Source organism: Periplaneta americana, chromosome 3 (assembly GCF_040183065.1).
Source record: "Periplaneta americana isolate PAMFEO1 chromosome 3, P.americana_PAMFEO1_priV1, whole genome shotgun sequence".
Taxonomy (NCBI): Eukaryota; Metazoa; Arthropoda; class Insecta; order Blattodea; family Blattidae; genus Periplaneta; species Periplaneta americana.
In genome coordinates this window covers 199,870,080-199,875,938 of record NC_091119.1, presented here as the reverse complement: position 1 = coordinate 199,875,938, position 5,859 = coordinate 199,870,080, and positions in this window count along the sequence as shown.

Below are 5,859 nucleotides of genomic sequence, written 5' to 3'. Positions count from 1 at the left end.
AGTCTAACAGGCAGTTTAATTATAAAAAAAAGGACAACCCGGGCAAAGCCGAGTGCTTTCAGCTAGTATTTAATATAATTTGCATTAATGTTTAATTTGTGCTTTACCGAATCACCGATTTCTCGCTGCGTCCCTAACCAGTGTGTGGATATTCGTTCGCCGCTTTCTGGACGGGATATAATTCGCTCACCCTGTAGGTCTATCTTACTATCAATGTAAAATGCATTACCTATAGCTACTCAGACATGTTCATCTAGTCTGTATCTGAAGTATGAATATCCTACTAATGGAACAGTAGCTCGAACTCAGTCCGCATTAGCATAATGTTAGCCTCTGCACTGCTTTCATCGCAGCTATGACATACTTTAATTAGAGCACAATACTGCACTTTGAAGTCAGAGATAGACATATCACTCCACAGAACACAGTATACCAAGCGCCAATGTCTTCTGCAGACCTCGAAATGAGAAGGGAGATTGGATGCCCGGGAATCGAATACAGACAATCGCGTTAATGGAATATTGTAGTTGATTATTCGTGTTTCTGCGTGGGATGGATTGTATTTACCTTCCCGGAATTCGGATTATATCTTGCAATACACTATAGGTTATTTTTACGACGCTGTATCAACATCTAGGTTATTTAGCGTCTGAATGAAATGAAGGTGATAATGCCGGTGAAATGAGTCCGGGGTCCAGCACCGAAAGTTACCCAGCATTTGCTCGTATTGGGTTGAGGGAAAACCCCAGAAAAAACCAGATAACTTGCCCCGACCGGGATTCGAACCCGGGCCACCTGGTTTCGCGGCCAGACGCGCTGACCGTTACTCCACAGGTGTGGACTACACTATAGGTCATAAAAACTAGTAGCCCTAAACCGTCATGATGATAGGGGATTTGAATACACGGCTTGTGTTATATTATAACTAGCTAATCTAAGAACATTCTCTCTTTCTATTCAGTGTAGTACACTTAGTTATGTAGTTCTTGCATTCAGAGAAGGAATCTGGACAGAAAATGTGCATTATCTCGACAACGGTTAATTTGCGGACCAATGTGTATTGGAGCTTTTTTGCTTGGACTAGTTTGTACTTTTCATTTGTAAATTATTGACCATCACTTTTGAAACACCCTGTATTTATGAATAATTTCGAGAGAAAAATTGTTCCGGGACCGGGTATCGAACTCGGGACCTCAAAGTGAGCTGCATATAGAGAGAAAAATTGGATCGGTGTCTGGTAGAGTTCCCGGGTAGCTCAGTTGGTAGAGCGTTGGTACGTTTAACCAAAGGCCCCGGGTTCGATGCCCGGTTCCGGAACAATTTTTCCCTCAAAATTATTCAAATCAACTTTATAGGGGTCGACCTGGTTGGCGAGTTGGTACAGCGCTGGCCTTCTATGCCCAAGGTTGCGGGTTCGATCCCGGGCCAGGTCGATGGCATTTAAGTGTGCTTAAATGCCATGTCAATACATTTACTGGCATGTAAAAGAACTCCTGCGGGACAAAATTCCGGCACATCCGGCGACGCTCATATAACCTCTGCAGTTGCGAGCGTCGTTAAATAAAACATAACATTTAACTTTATAGGGAGTTATACCTGAAAGCTCGATTTACACCCTGTATTTATTTCATATTTTCATAATTTGCCAAAATATATAATATTTTTGCAAAATATTATTCATATTGCTCCGGTCTCTAATAATTACTATAATCGTGTTCTTCTTCTGCTTCTTCTGACGGTCAATGACGTCATAGACAATGACAATGATCCATGCCTCATTCTCACATTTTCTCCATCACTCTCTGGTACAGAAAATGTGCACTATCTCGACAATTTGTACTGGTGTACTGGAGCTTTCTTGATTGGGTTAGTTTGTACTTTTTAATTGTAAATTATTGACCATCTCTTTTGAAACACCCTGTATTTTTTCACAATTTGTATTGTGCCAGAATAAGTGTCATATTTTGGAAAATTTTTCTTGATATTGTGCCGGTCTCTAATCACCACTATAATCGTGTACTTCTTCTACTTCTTCCGGAGGTCAATGACGTCATAGACAATGACAAGGGTCCATGCCTCATTCTCACATTTTTCCATCACTCTTGTAATCCTCTGGTACAGAAAATGTGCACTATCTCGACAATAGTTAATTTCCATCACCAATTTGTACTGGTGTACTGGAGCTTTCTTGATTGGGTTAGTTTGTACTTTTTAATTGTAAATTATTGACCACCACTTTTGAAACAACCTGTATTTTTTCACATTTTTATATTATGCTAGAATAAATGTCATATTTTGGAAAAATTTCCTTGATATTGCGCCGGTCTGTAATCATCACCATAATCGTGTTCTTCTTCTACTTCTTCGGGCGGTCAGTGACCTCACAGACAATGACAAGGGTCCATACCTTATTCTCACATTTTCTCCATCACTCATCTAATTCTCTGATACAGAAAATGTGCACTATATCCACAATAGTTAATTTACGTGACCAATGTGTACTGGAGCTTTTTTTGATTGGGTTAGTTCGTACTTTTTAATTGTAAATTATTGACCACCATTTTTTAAACACCCTGTATTTTTTCATATTTTTTATATTGTGCTAAAATAAATGTCGTATTTTGGAAAAATTTCCTTGATATTGCGCCGGTCTATAATCGTGTGTAGCTCAGTTGGTAGAGCAGCTGGCTACGGACTGGAAGGTCCGGGGTTCGATCCCAGGTGGTGACAGGATTTTTTCTCGTTGCCAAACTTTCAGAACGGCCCCGAGGTTCACTCAGCCTCCTATAAAATTGAGTACCGGGTCCTTCCCGGGAGTAAAAGGCGGTCAGAGCGTGGTGCCGACCACACCACCTCATTCTAGTGCCGAGGTCATGGAAAGCATGGGGCTCTACCTCCATGCCCCCCAAGTGCCTTCATGGCATTTTACGGGGATACCTTTACCTATAATCGTGTTCTTCTTGTGTTTCTTCTGGCGGTCAATGATGTCATAGAGATAAGACCCCACGACACATTCTCACATTTTCTCCATCACTCATCTCATCCTCTGGTACAGAAAATGAGACACCATTGCACCACGCTATGTCCTTCACGAAAGAATCTTATCCCACGAGTTGTACAAAGTGTTTTGCATGAGCCACAAGATGTGGGTTTATCTTCCATGAGAAACGAGACGGAATTTCTGGAACTGAAGCCTGCATTACAAAATGAATTCTTACGTGTATGACAGAGCAATTCCTAGGACAGATTTTATGTGTGTGTGTGTCGTAAATTAGGGGGTGTGGCACTTTGCATCCTCGTAGCTACTGGTGTAGGTCATTCGTCAAAATGACATTCCTGCTTGAAATAAATGCATTGTGCAGCAGGGACGACGGAGAACGAACCGGGGGCACGTAGAGTCACGTAGATTTTGCATGCAGAGCGTCTGGAAGATCACAAATGTTGATCACACCAGCTCCGTCTGTCTGATTTATATCTGACCTCAAATACTGCATTTGGGTTGCCTTCTCTCGGAGTTTATAAAACACGTAGAAGAAACATCCCCAACTCGTATCTTGAACTGATTTGACGCAGTGCATAACAACTCAAGCGAAATTTATTTTTTGTAACTTACATGATATACAGAGTGTTTCAGGATCTCTGGGACAAACTTTGGGGATCGATAGATCTCGCAATAGCGATCATTTTTCGTGAAACGACCCATGTTCTCAAATGCCTCATTAGAACCTACGCGACATCGAAAAAAGTGACATTAACATTTATTATGAAACTAGCCGTACCCGTGCGCTCCGCTGCACCCGTTAGAAATACATATAAAGTAATTACATAATTAAAATAGGACATTTGATCCAGGGAACATTCGTGTTTGATAGAAGGATAAATCGTTTAATATGTTACTTAATTTAAATAGCATCCAAATAATTAAAATGCGATTATTTTGGTCCAGAGACACTCATTTGGTGCAATGACAATTCCTTTAACATGTTTCTTAATTTTTATTACATGAAACCATAGTTTAATGAAGATTGACATCATTTAGATTTAATGTGTATATTTTATTTTACTTGTTATAGATTTCTATTGAATTATGGTAAAAACTTAATTTTTAACCCTTGTTTTCTACGTATTCAGTAAATGGCGCTTGGCCCACTATGGTTCTGAACCCTTCAAATAACTTAAATTATATTACATATTATATTATATTATATTATATTATATTATATTATATTATATTATATTATATTATATTATATTATGTTATATTATATTATATCAGAAGTTACTGTAATAACATTATAGCATTATGTCCATCCAGAGAAACTACACTTTCCAAGGTGAAGTAATAATTAATTATACAAATCGGTTAATTTAGCTTCCGATATTACTTCATACAAACACAGAAACATTCTCTATAGGCTATCTTTCATAGCTTTCGATTGTTGCTGTCCAAGACCCCTTATAGACGAAGTCATTTGTTTTTTAATTCATTATACGGCCTTAGATGGCAGTTATTTTAATTTTGAAATTCATTTATCTCATTAAATATCAGTCCTATCAAAATTTTGCAAGGAATAAAACGTATTGGAAATTATTTTTAAAGAAACTTTTGTTATGTAACATGTTTCACAAAAATCAATAATAAGCGAGATATTTCGATTTATTTAATTCAGGCGCCCTTATAACCCCCCCCCCTTTTAAATAATGTATTTTGAATGCCATGTAGCCTAAAATCTAAGTTACAACGAACTTAATTTATATTCCAATTTTCATCGAAATCCGTTCAGCCATTATCGCGTGAAAAGGTAACAAACATATAGACAGACAGACAGACAGACAGACATACAAACAAAAATTTCAAAAAAGCGATTTTCGGTTTCAGGGTGGTTAATTATATATTATGTTAGGACCAATTATTTTTGGAAAATCGAAAATTACCAGAAAAATGTTGGCTACAGATTTATTATTAGTATAGATTAATTATTTTTCAAGTATGTTTGCTGACAAGTCATAGGTGTTCAAAGTGTTTACCCTGAACCTGATTACATTTATTACACAGTTGTAGCACTGATTATCGGACTCTCGAATATTACTGGTCTGTATGGAATTTGATCAAAAGCAGCATATATTCGCACAATCAGTTCCTCTCTGGTGGCAATTTGAGTGGTGTAAACGTTACATGTCTCCAAAGAAAAAAAGTTTAGAGGCGTGAAGTCGGGTGATCATGATGGCCACGCAACAGATTCCGCTCTTTCGGTCCATTTGGTAACTTTGCGTTTGAAAAGAAATTTTAAAAAGTTATTTTTGTTCAGATCAAATTTCTGCATATTTAAAGGAAAAAAAAATAAAATTCTTTGAATGATTCATTATCATAATACACTGCTCTCTTAAATTGACTGAGCATATTGGGAATGAAATCAATGGTTTTCCCAAAACACGCTATGAAATGTTTCATATAAAACAATTTTTATATCGAAAAGGAAGCAAAAACGAGCAAAATTGTATGAAACGTTTTTGTTTGAAATAAGAAAAATAACTCCCTGAAATTAATGTCTTTACTTATGGTACATCCTGTAAGAAGTATGGCCTTTTAAATTTCTATGCATAATTACGATATCGTGAAATTCACGGTTCGTTTTATTGTTAATGAAATGATAGAAAGTTAACATTCGTTACGCAAAATATTACAAACATTAGTAAAGCCGTCACTTATATACTTACTTACTTACTGGCTTTTAAGGAACCCAGAGGTTCATTGCCGCCCTCACATAAGCCCGCCATTGGTCCCTATCCTGAGCAAGATTAATCTATTCTCTATCATCATATCCCACCTCCCTCAAATCCATTTTAATATTATCTTCC